This window comes from Prionailurus viverrinus, chromosome A3, assembly GCF_022837055.1.
Source record: "Prionailurus viverrinus isolate Anna chromosome A3, UM_Priviv_1.0, whole genome shotgun sequence".
NCBI lineage: Eukaryota > Metazoa > Chordata > Mammalia > Carnivora > Felidae > Prionailurus > Prionailurus viverrinus.
This window is the reverse complement of record NC_062563.1, coordinates 93980068-93999227: the sequence shown is the minus strand read 5'-3', so window position 1 is coordinate 93999227 and position 19160 is coordinate 93980068. Positions and strand designations below refer to the sequence as shown.

At 34.8% G+C, this 19160-nt stretch overlaps 1 pseudogene; it reads right to left on the bottom strand.

Annotated features, from left to right (window-relative positions):
• Positions 1–213: 213 nt before the first annotated feature.
• LOC125162953 (60S ribosomal protein L12-like) lies at positions 214–18051 on the bottom strand (annotated as a pseudogene).
• Between the last annotated feature and the right edge of the window lie 1109 nt (positions 18052–19160).

The window sequence follows — 19160 nt, the reverse complement described above, 5'->3', positions numbered from 1 at the left end:
ATGGAGTTTTATAGTATTTAAAATGATTACACATTAAATATCTCACTACATTTAATTTACCTTATCTTTGTGGACAACTTGATTATTCTTAAGTACCGCTCCAACAGAATCAACACAAAAATTTTCCATTATTCCTATATTTATGAAGTTTATGAGTATTAAATTTTGTTTTGGTTGTCAAATCCTTTACTGAAGTATTTTACTTTGTAGTTCTTAACTAGCTGGACATTCCATTGTACCACTATTGATGTCATCAGTGATGTCATGAGAGTGGCAATGATCAACATGTCAGCCCACAGATTTGGCAGTCCCCAGGGTCTCTTTAATGGTTCCAGAGAGTCCTCTGGCTAAAAATGGCTAAAAATCAAGGCCAGTTTTGACAGTCTCATCTAATGTGGTATTTCCACTGTGCTTAATGTTTTTCTGTTTCTTTTTGCCTCTTCGCAGTTCGTTGAGTGCTTTGATCAGCAGGACAGAGGCAGAAAGTACCACTTTAACCTGGGCCTATCTGTTCTGTGGTCAGTTTCACTGACCCTTCCAATCACTGGTTGCCTTAGTGATGTCATCACCAGCCTTATTTGGAGACAGAGCCAAGGGTACCATCTTCCTTGCCAGGGCAGACGAGGCACCAACTTCCCCACCAGTGTACCTTAGGTTATTCGACTTTGATCTCATTGGAGTCAAACGTAGGCAGCCTGGTAGAGGTGGCTGGTGTCTCATGAACCCAGATTCAGATGACCAAAGATAGTTGCACCTTTACTTCCTCCGAGCTGAAAGCAAAAAGCTATAATTACATTTTTAAAAAAATCATTTTGACAGGAGCACCTGGGTGGCTCAGTTGGTTAAGTGTACGCCTCTTGATTTCAGCTCAGGTCATGATTTCATGGTTCATGGATTTGAGCCCCATGTCACACTGATGGTACAAAGCCTGCTTGGAATTCTCTCTCTCTGTCTCTCTCTCTGTCTACCCCTCCCCTGCTCTCATGCACATGTGTGCACTCTCCAAATAAATCATTTGATAGTAACTTACGTTTTCATAGAAAATTTGGGAAATAAAAATATAACTTAAAAAATACCCATAAAGGCATCATTAAGCAATTAGTTCTCTTTTTTTTATTTTCCATCTAAGCATTTCATCCATTTTGAAATTATGTTTTTGCAAGATGTGCAGCAACCATTTTTGTTAATGGTTAGACCCTTGAAGCAACACCACTTACTGAATAATGTAACATTTACCTATTTTAAAACTTTAACATTATCACAGTCTGCATTTGGATGATTTTCTGGCTCTCTATTTCTGAAATTCTTTTTTTTTCCTTCATAAAATTCACTTTCAATCTGACTACCAGAAAGTTTTAATTATTAAAACTTAATAACATATTTAAATAACTTAATAAGCGTTCCCCTATGACTCATCTACTTTATAATCTTCCTGGCTATTCCCCACACAAATATATTTTCATTGTTAAGAAGGGAGCTAGTGAATGCATTATGTATATATCGGTGTAAATGCTGCACACCTTGGTAGGTTAACCTTGGTGTAAAGTTAGGTCGATATGTTTCAGTTATTATTTATATATTAGGAAATAATTGTTTTGTGATTAATTTTAATTTTCTTATGTGAACATTTACTTCTTCCTACAATCAAATTTCTATAAAAAGATCTATCCCTTATAGAATGTAAAGTTTATACTAGCAAATTTTATGTCTATCTTTCTGTCTATCCATCCATCTAATATTGTGTAAGTACAAGGCTATTAATTGCAGCATTATTTGTAAAAGATTGTAGTAGAGTCTTAAGAAGTGTTCGTTATGAACATAGCTGGAGAGGAAAATAGCAGCTATGCAGGAGGGACAAGAAACTTCACCTGGATCTTTCTCTCTTATATTTTCTATAGAGCATGTAGGAGAGCAAAATTTACCACTGCAAAATATATCTGTTTGGCAGGTGGATTATTTTAGACTGATTATTTTTAAGAAACAGAAGGCTCAAGAAGAACCTTTGACCTTCTCCCTGCCTACAAGAATTTAGGTAGAAGACTTTTTCCAGGAAGCAAGATATTATTATAAATAGCTATAATATAATATGAACTAGGGATGTTAGGGAGGAACCTAGCAAGGCCTATTTGATCAAAGTCCTCTCTATGTCCCATTGTTTCTTTTTTTTTTTTTTTTTTTTTTAAATTTTTTTTTTTTTTTTTCAATGTTTATTTATTTTTGGGACAGAGAAAGACAGAGCATGAACGGGGGAGGGGCAGAGAGAGGGAGACACAGAATCGGAAACAGGCTCCAGGCTCTGAGCCATCAGCCCAGAGCCCGACGCGGGGCTCGAACTCACGGACCGCGAGATCGTGACCTGGCTGAAGTCGGATGCCTAACCGACTGCGCCACCCAGGCGCCCCTGTCCCATTGTTTCTGCATGGTTCAGCAAACATTTATTTACTGAACATTTACTCTTTTCCATTCTCCCTGTGAATTGTCTTCCTTCCCTTTGTAGCCTTAAGCCTCTACCCCCTTCTCCTTAGTTCAGAACGACATATATACCTCATTTTGCTCTGGAATCTCTCAGGTTTATGTCAATTCCCTGTATGTACATAATTTTATTTCCTCCTGGAAATCTGTGTCACATCAATTTGATTCTCTGACCAGCCAGAAGAACCTTGAAGGGTGGAGGTTTGTCCTCCCCAAGAAACAAAAGTTTTAATCTATTGTAGGAAAGGCAACAATCACCACTTTTCTATCTCTCTCCCCCTTTTTTAGGACACAAAACTCTTACTATACATAAAGTTTTAAAAGTGGGTAAGGAGATGGAGTGCAAATGTGCTTAATTAATTCACGTCCATCTGGGCAGGTGGGAAAGAAGTGGACCACAGGAACTGCTGGAATGTATTAGGAAACACATATGGGAGCTGGAAGAAGAGAACAGGAAATGGAAAAGGGGCAGGAATAATTGTTGAATGCATAGCTATAGATAGAGGCAGGGCAGGAGAATAGACATGTCGCACTCGTTGGCACCTAGGGAGAATACCTTGCCTAAGGCTTATCCTTAATCAGAAGAGCAAAAACCACACTCCACCACCAACTTGAGAAATCACAAATAACAAGTAACAGCACAGTACAGCTGGGAGGCAGACAGGAGAACCGAACAAGTGTGTGGTTTGTTGTGGCATTATTTGTCTTCACTGTACAACAGTCATCAAATTCCTATAGGGTTACCTTTTGTGTAGCAGAGGGCTGGTTTAACCAAATAATACCTGTTCTTTTCTGAGTTTTAGGTCTTTTCTTTATACTGTGCCTCAGAGGAGTCTCTTTTCATAAGAATCTTATATGAATGGGATTTTTTCCATAGTGTTTACTTACAGACTTTGACGTATAGAAAACTCAATTTTTATATAGTTTAACAACTATATAAACCCACCAACTTGAGAAATCCACCACCAACTTGAGAAATCACAAATAACAAGTAACAGCACAGTACAGCTGGGAGGCAGACAGGAGAACCGAACAAGTGTGTGGTTTGTTGTGGCATTATTTGTCTTCACTGTACAACAGTCATCAAATTCCTATAGGGTTACCTTTTGTGTAGCAGAGGGCTGGTTTAACCAAATAATACCTGTTCTTTTCTGAGTTTTAGGTCTTTTCTTTATACTGTGCCTCAGAGGAGTCTCTTTTCATAAGAATCTTATATGAATGGGATTTTTTCCATAGTGTTTACTTACAGACTTTGACGTATAGAAAACTCAATTTTTATATAGTTTAACAACTATGTAACTGTACTCTCTTGATAAGTTAATGATTTGTAAGTTCATTTTCCATGGTTTTCTGCAGGATTATTATCAGAGTTTGTATTCTGAAATGCCAATGAGTAAAAACAAGCCTTAACAGTTCATAAAAACTCATAATAAAAGTAGAGCTTAGAATTATAATGTCTTAATTTGGAAGACAGATTGCATATATTTTTATTTTTTGAGTTCTCTTACTACAGCAGCCAAAGAACATGAGGATGGCCGTCTACTAATTCACACTACCCAGAGGTATCACTAGATGCTCTGCCAATTATGAAGTACATAAATAATGCCTGCCCCGCTCCCTTACATTGTCACTTAGTTTTAAAAAATAAAAAAAGTGTGTACTCAACCATATGACTATTTAAGGTTAAAGCTTTGAGCCAGTGTCCTTTGTGTTAATAAGAGAATGAATTCAGCTCTATTAAATGTTGCCAGATGGATGGCTGGTTGGTTGCTGGTTTGAGGATTTTGTAAAGTTTCTGTGTTTCAACCTGTGGGGGAAAAAATCTGCTAGTTCAAATTCTCCACAGAAAGCCAGCGCTTGCTGTCACACTTTCCATTTGGTGATAGCCCCTGGATGCATTGAGATGCATCATTGTAGCTCTAGATCCTGAGTTTATCATATGTAGCAGTTGCAACAGAGGGATGTATTCAGTTTTTCACACTATTTGAACAAGTTTTGAATAGTAAAGAATAGTCACAGAGAAGGACCATGCTAACGGAACTCCTGACAGGGCTTTGGGTCCAGTTAATTGCTGGAAACAGAATGGTTCCTAATGCTCTTTTTGGTGATGTGTTTATGGCTGCCAGCAGGGCTCAGTGGGACCTTTATAAATTCCCTCTTTATCTCTGACTCCAGTTGATTGACATGTGAACCATGCTGGTGGTGTTTGAAGAAGTGCACTGGATTTCTATAAAGCTATGAATATTTCCTGAGCCTTATACAACCAGATCTAGATAGTACAGTTTCAGCTACAATGCTTTAATGCCTGAAAATCATTGGGCTGAAAAGCCAGATATTTTTAGTATTGAGTTTATTACTTAATTCATTGAAAATGCCTTCAATGAGTAGAAGTTTGATGGTAGGGAATGCTTATAGCAACATTTACTAACACACCTTTTAACTACTAACTTGTTCACATTTTTGCTAAAATATATAATAATGTTTCTATTTTGATTTGCATTCTGATTTTTAGTTAATAAAGAAAAAATCCAAATAACATATTTTAAGTTTGTTTCTCAATTGCTTATGACATTAAAGCTATAAGTAAGCCAGTTAATATGGACTTTGAGGAGATTATAGCACAATTATAGGAATAATTGTGATTTTTCCATTTAGAGGACTTACAACACTTGCATTTGAAAATAGTAAATGATCTCTTGGTCTTGCTTCTTTCTGTCTCTTTTTCTCTCTTGCCCTTTACCACTGTGGTAGCTGACTCTAATTTAAAAAGGAGGAAATTTTATCCATGGATAATTCTGTGAAATATTGGAATAATACTATTTATAGGAATAGAACTAAAACAAGCTATATTATGCATTTTGACCCAAAATTATGTGTTTGAACAGAGTAGCAGTCTCTCATGTGAGAGATAGTAATTAAAACCTTTTTTCCCCCTGTTATACAAGTCCTTTTTAAATCTTTCAAAAGAACACTGTGACAGGGTGTAATCCAATGTGGATTGCAAAGGAAAAAAAAAAAAGTAAGATGTGTGATACCAAAGATTTTATGCTGCAGATTGCACAATTCTGTGGCTAATCTGTTTTTTGAAAAGCAACTTCAAAATGCTTCTCAAATGCAGCTGTACCTTTATTTTTTCCCATTCCTTTGCAGAAGTGTAATTTTTATTTTTCTTTGTGGTATTTAGTCTTTTTATAAACTGATTTAATGTGAAGTGGTTTTAGTGTTGGAGTGGATGTGGGCAATAAAGTTGATGAGTAGTTCTGTTCAATCAAGAATCAAAAATTTTCTCTTCTGAAAATATAGCCACCTCAGAGACCTGACTTCTTGGTATGGGAATAGTTTATTTTATTATAAACAGCATTGTATGTTTTCTACATATTATTTGGGGATCTAGGGTTTATTTTGGGTTTTACTTTTGTCATTGGACTGAACAGAAAATATCAATTCTCAGATTTCTAACTACCTACTCATATGAAATGAATTTGAAAATGTAAGGCAGAAAACATAGTGTGAGCCTTAAAGTTACAAAGACCTGGTATTAGGCCAGTTTTGCCATGATCACTATATGATTTAGGATTTGCTGGTTAATATCTCAAGGTCTCAGATTCATCCTATATAAAACTACGTGATTTTGTTATCCAATAAAGATGTGACCTGTTATCTTTCTAAATGAAATAATTATTTCCATGCATCCATAGCAATGTTGGGTAGTAACGTATGCTTGTTTACCCTCCTGTTCTAGTAAAATAATGAGGGTGTTTGTATTTACAGTGTTATTTTATAAACTATTAATTTTTAAAGCATCGACAACACAGCGAGTATCCAGTTAACTATGAGACAGTGAAAGAAAAAGTAATGCATGCTAAGAAAATAAAGGCTATAGTCATGCTTTGGCAAAATGCTATGATTTAAAGTCAGAGTAAATGACGCTTGAGCCATAGCTCTTGATGAGGTTATCTAATCAAACAAAATGTTGAGATGTGGTAGCTACGTCCTGGGGCTTTGAGTAGAAGAAAGAATATCAGAGAATTAGCCAAGTACAGAAAAATGGAAAGGAATACAGTTCTGCAAAGGGAAACTATCTTTTCAAGTGGGGGATATATCCAGTTGTTATGTTATACACCTTAAACTTCTATATAAACTTTGGAAAAGGAAATGGATTAAAAAAAGAAGAAAGAATGGATAGGATTCTCTCTTACAGCCTTTTGGATTATTTTTAAGTTTATTTATTTTGAGAGAGAAAGAGAGTAGGGTAGGGGCAGAGAGAGAGGGGAGAATGAGAATCCCAAACAGGCTTCTCACCATCAGCACAGAGCCCCATGAGGGACGTGAACTCATGAAGGGTCAGATCATGACCCGCACCAAAATTGAGAATTAGACACTAAACCAACTGAGCCACCCAGACACCCCATCTTACAACCTTTTGTTAGAATTCCTAGAGAAGTAAGAACCTTTAGAAGTGTAATGGGTGCAAACAAAGAGACAAAGACCAAATGATGGTTTTGCACATTTTGTGGTTTTGTCTGAGTTTTGTGTCACCTTCTCATTCAAGCCTATGGTTCTAGTGGGCTCAAGCAGAGAGGGGGAAAAGACCAAGAATAGGGTCTTTTACATGATGAGAATTCAGGTTTAAACATTATAATGAGATATTTTAATCTGTGTTTATTTTCCAGTGGAAATAACAAAGCAAAACAACTGGATGCCTTCTAAGTTTTAGCAGAAAATTTACTTCCAGAGAATCTATAATCTTGGCCAAGAATAGTTGTGATAATATAGTCTATACTCTGACCTCCCAAAATTAAAGCCAGTAGGAAGCTTTTTGGGTGGAAGCTTTGTTATAATGTAGTGCTTCCAGTTCACACCATAAAATAAGCCAAGAAGTAAACTGAGTAGAAATTCCATGTACATATGATGATTTATATATATTACAGATAGTTACTCTGTAGTATCTGAAATGATATAGAAATGACCATCGATTTGGGAAAAAGTAAAGTTTTTGTTTTCTCCTACACACAAAAATGTCTCAAGTGAATGAAAGATCTTGACAGAAGAGTGCACACACACACAAACACATATAAATCTATAGACATATACGTACATTTGTAGGTAAAGATATAAATATAGTTATACCTATCTGAATAATATTTCTTGGCCACGATAAGCAAAAAGACAAAGCCATCAAGAAATCATAGAGGGAAAGATTGAGGGACTTGGCTCTGAAATTAAATCAGTTTTTAGGTGGCAAAGACAATATGGACATTCTGAAAAATAAGAAAACTGGAAACATTTATTTGCAATATGTATCACAGTTTATGGTTTAGAACATAATGGTATAAATCTTTCAACGCAATAATTAAGGAATTAGCCTCATAGCAAGAAAGTGCGAAAGGTTCTGGACTGTTATTAACTATGGAAATAAGCTGGTTAACATAAGGTAAAACAAATGACCCATAATGTAAATGAGCACATTAAAGATATTAAATATATTAAATAATCTATATAATTCAAATGAAAATACTTGTGGAATATGATTAAGATGAGCCAAATTTAAAAATGTGTATAATTGATAATTGGCATGATTATGGGGAAGCACTCATTCCATGCACAACTATTGGAAGTTTAAACTGGAATAGCTCTTTTGGATGATTCGACGAACAAATAAAAATGCATACCATTTGATCTGCCAATTACATTTTTTCTATTTATCATAAATACTGGCACCAGACTACAAAATTATGTGTTCAAGGACATCCATTGCGACATTTTATATAATAGAAAAAAATTGGAACAGAGTAATGTCCATTATTAGGGAAAATTTTAGACAATATGCTGCTGTACTTAAAAGGAAAATGATAGGTATATTTTTTCAAATGGAGAAGGATTTCCAAAACATAATTTCATTTATGTAAAATCAAAATGCAAACAATGTAAGTATGTGGTACATAGAGTTTCTAGGAGGATACCTTGCAAAATTGAATAGTGCTGTCTGAGGTGTGTCACAGTACTGGTCAGGGAGCTGGTGGGTGAGCCTTACCTTTGGAATCCCTCAACGTGGATACTTTTTGAACATTTTAACAATAATTATAATATGTTCTTAAATAGTAAAAAAAAAACCCTCTTTTGCAGATTTTGCTATCACTAGACTATGACATAGTTTATTTTGAGGTTTAATACACATTAGCAGGAGTTATAAGGGATATTTAATGTTTCTGTAAATAATTCTAAAACAATAAATTCACATATAATCTGTTTAGAGCCTGAGGCAAGATCTTAATCTCTTCGTGTTCATTACAACAGACTGACATATATGTCTTTTGAGGGGCCAGAATTTTGAGAGAACCAAGGATTTCTTAAACTGTGGTACAAATTGCATGATTATATTCCATGAATAGCAAAACATCTCCAGAATAAAATGAATAATGCCTGCAGAATAACACAAATAACAGAATAATGCAAATAGCAAAATGTCTGTGGGATAGAGAGCTCTATTACTAGAATAGCCAACAGAATATGATATTCTGTTCGTATCTCTGTAGGATTGGCTATATGATTAAAAATAGATATTTAACCCCTCCAGGATTCCATTTTCAGTCCTCAAAAGGATAGACTACACAACACTTACATTTAATTTCGGCCCTTATTTTATATTTCTTTAATTTTATTTTATATAAGCCCAGTTAGAAACCTAATAGTTTCCCCACAACTGCAGTTACATTTCTTTCATGTGTCGTGCGAAAAAGAAAAAAAGAATTCTAGCAGGGGGTTAATGAGATAGACACCTGGGAGAGCAAAGGCTGAATCAAGGGGCAAGCATATTTTAAATTTAAATTTTAGTGCCAAATTGTCCTCAGAAAGCACGTGTCACGCTGTAGCTTCAACATTATATGATAATCTTTCCTTATTTGATGTCACTGAAAAATATAAGGTTTTTAAAATAAACGCATGACAATCTGAACATGTTATCTCATTTTTTTGTTGTTGTATTTCTGAAGCCAGACTGAATTGGTTTAAATCCTGACTGCCAATTACAAACTGTAGTGTTTGGCAATTTCAATATTAGTCAAAACCTCTCTTGGCTAGGTTAATTAATGTGTAAAGAGGGAGAAATAATAATAACTGGTCCTAGGGTGATTGTGGGGACTGATAATTTAAATAAAAAGTATAGATAGTGTCTGACAAAGAGTAGCTGCTCAGTATTTGTGGTATTTATTATGATCATCATTTTTAGCTTCTTGGTTTCTGAATTACTTAATATGGCCTTCCAAAGACTTAAGAATATTCATATATTCACAAAGAAAAATAATTTCTTTGGTGCCATAAAATGCTTTCTTAAGCCACTTAGAATATATTCTTTTTTTTTTCCCTAAGCTACAATACATGTAGTATATTGCCACACTACAGTACATGTAGTGTGTTGGATATTCCATCTTTCCTCATCTATGTCAAATAGCACATTTAATATTCCCTGCTAACTTTTTTTTTTAAAGTAGACTCTATGCCCAGCATGGAGCCCAACACAGGGCTTGAACTCACAATCCTGAGATCAAGACCCAACCTAGGGGCCCCTTGGTGGCTCAGTAGGTTCAGCATCCCGCTGGATTTCAGCTCAGATCATGTTCTCGGGGTTCCTGAAATCCAGCCCTGTGTTGGGTTCTGTACTGACAACTTGATATTCTGTCTTCCTCTCTCTCTGCCCGTCCCCTGCTCACACTGTCTTGCACAGTTTCTCTCTCTCTCTTACTTTCTCTCTCTCAAAATAAATAAACATTAAAAAAAAGAAGACCTGAGCTGAGATCAAGAGTCAGACACTTAACTGACTGAGTCACCACGGTGCCCTAATATTTCCTATTAATTCTTAAAGCTAAATGGATCTGTTGTCAGTTTCTACAAATTAAAAAAAAAAAGCATGGTTCTCTTGGGCAAAAAGAAGTATTTGTAATTTGAGTCTGTTGATACTTTTAGTCTCAGGTGTTGATGGATAATATCATTTATACTATATAGTGGAGTTTAAATTAATCTATATAAATACCATATAGTGGAGTTTAAATTAATCTATATAAATGCACTGAAATATTAACTATTAGATTTATTTCACTGAAAATTTTAGTATAATGCTTTTTCATGGGAGAAAAGTTAGTATATGTGTAACTACCTCAACTACAACATAAGTGTTTTCAATGCAAACAAAAATTTGAACAGTAATCCTAAATACATACTGAGAAATTTTTAATTATGTGTTAGGTTTGGGAAATGCTTCATACTTTGTTCCTCATTGTCATTAGGTTAAATATTAGGGGGAAAATGAATCACTTAATTTAGACAAAGAGATAAATTTGGTCCTTTGCTTTCACACTATTCTATTTGTTTATATACAATAATCTAGAATTATAATACTATCCTCAGGAAGATTCATGTGCTAGCATTATGAATAGTAGTATATAGAGAGTATTAATAACTCAAGAGCTATAATGCTTTGCTTTGGATCTGGAATTTAATGATTTTGAGGTGTATGGCATTAGGAAAATTGCTTAAATTTTATGGGCCTCAGTTACCTGATTTAAATAATCAAGAAATAATATAAATACACTTATAAGTTTTTGTGTGTGGGTTGAGTGAGTTAATATATATGAATTTCTTTGAAGAGTTTCTGGCCCATAATATTCAACACAAAAAGTCACTTCTTGTCCTTTTGTACTAGCAGTTTTTATTTCCTTCTTATAAAGCCGATATAATTGTTTATTTTATCCTAGATTTATATATTATTTGTTAAAGAACTGTATTTCCTTATTTTACCTAGTAATGTGGGGGGTTATTTATATTAATTCAGCTTTCTTTCCTTTCTTTTTTTAAATTTAAATTCAAGTTATTTAATATACAGTATAGTCTTGATTTCAGGAATAGAACCCAGTGATTCATTTCTTACATATGATATGACACCCAGTGCTATCTCAAAAAGTGCCTTCATTAATGCCTATGAAATCACTTTTAATTCTTAGGGAAGTTTTGTCTTCACAGCAAAATTATGTGGAAGGGACAGAGTTTTCCATATACTCTCTGCCCCAACTCATGCATAGCCTCCCTGTTATCCATATCCCTACCAGAGTAGTACATTTGTCAAAACTGATGAACCTATATTGACACACAATAATCCCCCAAAGTCCATAGTTTACATTAAGGTTCACTCTTGGTGTTGCAATTCTGAGGGTTTAGACTAATGTATTATGGTATGTATATACTTTTAGTATTATAAAGAGTAGTTTCCCTGCCTTAAAAATTCTCTGTGCTTTTCCTATCTATCCCTCCCTCCCCCTTAACCTTTAGCAACCAATTATCTGTTTTCTCTGTCCTGTAGTTTTGTTTTTTTCAGAATGTCATATAGCTGGAATCATACCATATGAAATTTTTCAGATTGGCTTTTTTTGACTTAGTAATATACATTTAAGTTTTCTCTTTGTCTTTTAATGGCTTTATAGCACATTTCTTTTAGTGCTAGATAAATATTCAATTGTTTGGATGTACTACAATTTATTCATTCATGTACCAAAAGTTGTTTCCAAGTTTGGGCAATTATGAATAAAGCTAGTATAAACTTAAGTTGTAGGTTTTGTGTGGAATTAGGTTTTCAACTCCTTTGGGTAAGCACCAAGGAGTGCAATTGTTGGGTCATATGGTAAGAGTATGTTTAGTTTAAGACTATACCAGACTGTTTTGTATTCCCACCACCGAGTGAGAATTCCTATTTCTCCACATCCCTGTTCAGTAGTTGATGTTGTCAGTGTTCTGGATTTTGGTCATTCTAATAGGTACTATTTGACTATTTTGACTGTGGGGATATTTTCCCCCAGGAGATGGATTATTTTTACATATTTGATTATGCGTTTTATGTCTTATTTTAACTAATACGGACATGGAGCAGAAAACATGATCTTGGCAAGTTTCCCTGTGGAATATCGAGAATTATGAAATTGGGCATTTGCTCTCTTTTCTCTCATATCCATTATATTTGAGGGAGAAAAAAATGGCTTCTCTTTGCTTATTCCAGACCATTACTCATAGAAAAAAGGTGTATATATCTAATTTATTTCTTATATTTGTTTTAATATGTAAATATATTTATATATTTCTGTAAATATACACTTATATGCATGCAATGAAGTAATCCATGTTTACATATAAGTAAATGTGTGTGTGCGTGTGTGCGTATACCTCGGTTGCCTATACTATTGCCTATACTACCTTGACTCTTCCTGGTTTATTGTCTAACAAACTAGCTTTTTCCCCCCTACTTCATTTAATATTTTACCCATGTCTAAACCTGTTGCTGTCTTTTTCTTGGTGATTCTAATGTTAAATCATACAGTCATACATATGGCCACTTATTTTTTGTCATTTCTAAGAAATACTTTTTCTTTTCCAATTCAGCCATCCATCCTCAAATGACTTTGTATTTTTTCATCAATAAAAATGATGATTTCAATTCCAATCATTAGTCTTCAATTCTTACCCTTCCAGTTTTAATACTTTACTGCCACAATTTCTTTACTTATTCATGTAGTAATAAATTATCATAATCTCTACACCCTTTGACTCGTATTTGATTAAAACTGTAGCTGAAATCAGAAGCCATATATTTCATTGGCACTTAATGAAAAATGATAAGAGAAGAAGCTGATTATTTCCTTTTCAGTTCCTTCTGTATGTGTATGTTTTTTCCCACTAGAGGATGAGAATAAGCTCCTTGATGACAGGAACCCTGTCATATTCACTGTTATGCCCTCTACATAATAGGTGCTCTATAAATGTTATTTGTATTGACATTGAATACATCGGGTTTTTTTTTTAACAAAATGCAGTGGATTTTAAACATGCTGCGATTTTCAAATAATCTGTCTTTGAAGATGATTCATGTAGTAGACTGTCTATTCAACATCACCACTCAGAAATTTGACATCTTAATTTATCTAGAACTAAATTTTATTTGCTAAACTCCACCTCCAAAACATGATGTTTTTTTATTCTGTCTCATTTTTTTACAAATGACAACTTTATTATTTAAATATTTTTGGTCAGAAATTATGAAGTTATTTTTAACTCTAGTCTTTAATATACTACATCTAACACATCAGTGAACCCTGACAACACTTCCTTGCAAATATATCCACAATCAGATTATCTTACATCATTTACACTACTATCAGCCTAGCAACACAATCATTCCTTTTCTCCTGAACCACTACAAGAACCTTATATTTGGTCTCTAGTTTTCAACAAGATTCCTCTACAGACTATACAAATCATCTAGCATAATCCAATTTTTACTGTTTGTTTATTTTTGGGAGAGCAAGAGTGAGTATGAGTGAGGGAGGAGCAGACAGAGAGGGAGACAGAGGATCCAAAGCAGGCTCTGTGCTCACAGCAGAGAGCCCGATGTGAGGCTCAGACTCATAAACCATGAGATCATGATCTGACCCAAAGTCCAACGCTTAACCTACTGAGCCACCCAGGTGTCCCTAGCATAATCCATTTTAAAACTTAAGATTTCTCGGGGTGCCTGGATAGCCCAGTTGTGTAAACATTTGACTCTTGATTTCAGCTCAGGTCATAATCTCATGATCCTGAGATTGAGCCCTACATTGGGCTTAGCTCTGGGCATGGAGCCTGCTTAAGATTCTCTCTCCCTCTCCCTTTCCCCTACCCTGCTCATGGGGATGCATGTGGATTGTGTGCATTCTCTCAAAACACACACACACACACGCTTAAGATTTCTTCTTGTGCCTAGGATTTGATGAGTTAAGAAAGTATATCCCTCCTACCTAATAATGATAAATAACATCCATAAATTATATAATAACAACTTTTTTGAACCCAACAGAATTAATAGAACAAGTAGTAGTCTAATATTTAAGAACTGATGAAAAGGTGGAAGAAATGAAGATAGGGACAAAACTGGAAGAAAAAATGGCTGCCAAAAAAAGTGAGAAAAAAATGAAGTTAGTTTATGAATTACTGAAGAACTCATGCAACTATAGACACAATAAGGACTCTCACTGAATCTCAGGCAATTTTTTATGGATAGAGAACAGGGAGAGAGAGCATTTGTCACTAGTGTAAGAAAGGTAGGCATCAGATACCACTACAGAGAAGCCAGAAATTCCTGCCCCTTGTGCATTTCTTTTGAACAGAGAAAATTCTTTAAGCTATGAAGGAAGAATTGCAGATCCTTCCAACCAGCAGGGGATAGGGATAGCCTATTTGTTTCTGAGGAAAGGATAGGATAAAAAGTGAAAAACAAACACATTGCATTCCTATAAGATATCCGGAAACCAGTCCTGGGTTTAATGGCATTAGAACCTTCTACTTCTAGCCACGAGCATGTACCTCTCTGCCATGCAAGATCTGCATAGACATGAGGCAGAATTTGTCTGCCACAGAAAAAAAGCAGGAATAATGACAGAATCCCATACCTGAGTCCCAGGAGCACATGACTTACTTTAGGCTGAATCTGGTCCAGGGTAATAGAGATCATCTCCTGCCCTCTTCCTGCACATAAGCAAACACCAAGTGATAACCAATAGCACTTTTCTTAATGAAGGAGGTATATGTCAAGAATATAGAGAGTGATCTTCTCTGAGTGTCAGGCCCAGAGGGAGGACCAAAAGCTGAGAGGTTAGCTGGAGGAAACCCTCCAACATCTCAGTTTTCATCCTAAGAACAAGGTATCATTAGACAAATTTGAATATTGTGGTACAAATTTGGTTAACTATAGAAAAAACAAAATTCAGACCCAACTCATCCCCTGATTAGAGTAGCTCAGCTGCTACACGTGATGTCCAGCATTCATTCAAAAATTATGGGATACACACAATAGCAAGAAAAAGATACTACAAGTAATAAACTAAACAGCCAAAATATACAAACTCAAATGTCTCATGTTGGGACCTTCACATTGGGACTTTTTTTATGATTACAATGGTCAGAAAAGTAGTGGTAACTGTGCATAACATGCTTGAAAAGATTGGGAATTTCAGCAAATGATGGAAAATATAAGAAAGAGAAGGAAAGGCCAGAAATAATTTTTTGATGGTATCAGAGGCAAAGAATTCCTCATTGGATCCCTCGGTAAACTCAACAAAGCTGAGGAAAGAATTAGCAATGTAAAGATAGATCCATAGAAATTACATAAACTACATCACACACACAAAGTGCATGTGTGTGTGTGGGGGGGCGTGGTGGGGGGAAACAACATTTAAGAGTTGTAGGGCAACATGAAATGGTTAAACATATGTGCAGTTGGAATATCAGACAAGAACAGAGGAGAAGCAAAATAATTAGGAGATAATTGCCAAGAATTTCCAGCAAGTAACAAAAGACCTCAAACCATGTATCCACCAATCTCAGCTCACTGCCAGCATGATATATATCAAACAAAATATATGTAGACACATTGTATTTAAATTGCTGTGAATGGAAAGTAAAGGAAATTCCTGATGGAGGCCAGAGAAAAATACATTATCTCTAGAGGGACAATAATGATGATAACACACACACTTCTTGTCAGAAGCCCTGAAAGTCATTAAACAATGGTGTAGTATCTTTAAAGCACTGGAGGAAAAAAAAGCAAAACAAACAAACAAAAACCCTGTCAACACACACTTTTATATACAGGAAAAATACCTTTAAAAATGAATAAGGAACTTTTAAACAAAAGTTTAGGGAATTTACTTCCAGCAGACCTGCACTGCAAGAAATGATAAAGGACATTATTGAGGCAAAGAATGTGATAAAAGAGAAACTTGGATCTGTATAAAGAAATGAAGACCTATGAAAATGGTAAAAAATGGGAGTAAATATATGGAATGTTTTTCTACCAATTCATTTAAATACATGAATGGTAGTTTTCTTGAACTCTCTTGGGTCCAATAGGATGTCAGTGAAATGTTAAAATATTTTGATTTGAATTAAAACTGAAAAATAATATATATTATATATAAATAAAATATATATAAAAATATATTATATATTTGTATCTTATATTTGTTTTATATTCATAAATAATATAGATTATAGATAAATATAATATATATAAAATAACATATATTTATATGTATCTTATGTTATATATTTATATATAATATATATTTTATATTTATATAATTAATATATATTGTTTATAAAATATTTATAATATATGTGTTATATATATCTATATATAATATGTGTATATATGTATATATACATATATAATATGTATATACAATTACATGTTGTATATATAATATATATATGTGTCGGCTGTGGATAAAGCAGTGTTAAGAGGAAAATTAATAACATCAGGTATTCGTGCTAGCAAATAAAAAGTTTCAAATGAATGCTCTTAACTTCCAACCAAAGAAAGCTCTGGTTTTCATCACCTGTCTTTTCTATTACGTTCCAGTCTCATGCTAATGCCTCTCTGTGACCAAATCCACTTTGGACCAAATCCAAAGTGAGTGAGAGAGTCTGATTTACCGTCTATAGAGATCATAGGGCTGTTCAGAGAATGTGATCTTCTGGGTAAGAAATGAAGGTGTCTTGGATTAGGGAAGTCAAAGTGGAAGTTGTAGTATGTGGTGAGACTCTGAATATATTTTGAAGATCCAGTGGATTTGATGAAGGATTGAATATGAATAATGTGAATATAAGGGAAGCACAGAAATAAATGATGATTTCATGGTTTTATGCACTGGCAACTTAATGAAAACTGTTACCTAATACTGAAATGGGGGAGTTTAGGGAAGGAATTTATGGTAAAGGAATATGTGTGGAAATCAATAATTTTGTTTTGAATTTGTTAAGTTTACAAAGACTATTATACATCCAAATCAGAATTATCAGTTATTATAGCAGTTGGGTATACTAAGTAGTCTATATAATGTTGAATTCAGCTTCTCTAGTAAGGTGTGCTCTTGTCAATATATTGAGCTATACATGACAACATTATTACATATTTTGTCATGCCCATTCTCTTTCCATTCCCACAAATGATTCCAGAAGTTTTAAAGTTTTTTTTTAATTTATTTGAGAAACTTTAGGGTGTAATATTTCCCTTGGCTATTCTCTGAATTTTACTACTTGTGCATGTTGAGTTCAAAGTCACTTTTTAAGCAAGAAAAAAATGAGAGTATATAAAGAAGTTATTCTTTTTCTAGTTTCTAGTGTGTTTTTTTAAAAGGAAAGCTTTCTCAGATAAAGGAGATTTAGTGAGGAGAATTTTTCTGTAAGTTTTAAGGGTTTAAGATTATTCATAATTTCTGAATTCTCAGAGATATCACTTTAATTGTTAAGATCCTGATCTTTCACTGTTAATATCTTAGTTCACAAAAAGACCTTAAAAGATTATGTATTTAACTGTTGTTGTATGTCCCCAATTGTGTGAAGTCAGTTGCTGAGTTTAACATTAAGTAAAATGTTCTATACAAGTTTAAGCATTAAACCTTGGTGCTTAAAATCCTTGTGTTTTTATTCCATACCTTGAGGCGAGAATTTCAAGTCTGTGCTTGTCACTGTCTCACTTTTAATGTTGCTGCGAATAACCTCCATTCCATGTAATAGGAAGAATAATAATTAAGTTTCATAACAAAAGCCAAAACAGCAGTGCCTGAACAAGATAGAATTTCAGTGTTCTCTCACAGTGTAGTCCAAATATAAGTAGCCTGGGCTTGCAATGAATATTTGTCAGTGCAGCTGTGACATCCTAAACCCATGGATTCCATATTGTGGCCTAAAATCTTGCTGCTCCCTTCACCAAGCCTCTTTTCTCTCTTCACTGGAAAGCTTGCCTCTTTGCTTTCATGGTATGATTCAGAAATTTCACAAACACTTTTGCTTAAGTCCCATTGGCTGGACCTCAGGCACATGGTCATACCTAGCTGCAGGTAAGCAGACATATATAATCTTTGACTGGTGGCCATATACCAGAAATATATCACAGTTCTTGTCTTAAAGGAATAAGAGCCAAATGGAAAAGAGGAGTGGTGTAGTCTATCACAATTGGCATTATTTGTCTTTAAATTGACCTATTGCTGGGGTGCCTGGGTGGCTCAGTTGGCTAAGCTTCCAACTTCGGCTCAGGTCTGTGTGTTTGAGCCCCATGTCAGGCTCTGTGCTGACTGCTCAGAGCCTGGAGCCTGCTTTGGATTCTGTGTCTCCCTCTCTCTCTGTTCCTCCCCCACTCATTCTCTCTCTCTCCCTCTCTCGAAAATAAGTAAACATTTAAAAAATTAAAAAAAAAAATTGACCTATTGCCATATTGACCCATTACCCCGGTCTTCATTCTCAGTGCAATATGTTGTTGATTCCTTGAATATCTGGTTGTCTAATACATCCCACATAATGCTATCCCACACAAAAATATATATATGATTCTTGCTATATTTTACCCCGTTTCTCTCTAACAGTTAATTACAAATTTTCCGATATTTCACCTGGAGTCTTTTGCTTAAGTCCCTCTGTCTTTTAAAAAAAATTTTTTTTTCAACGTTTATTTATTTTTGGGACAGAGAGAGACAGAGCATGAACCGGCGAGGGGCAGAGAGAGAGGGAGACACAGAATCGGAAACAGGCTCCAGGCTCTGAGCCATCAGCCCAGAGCCTGACGCGGGGCTCGAACTCACGGACCGCGAGATCGTGACCTGGCTGAAGTCGGACGC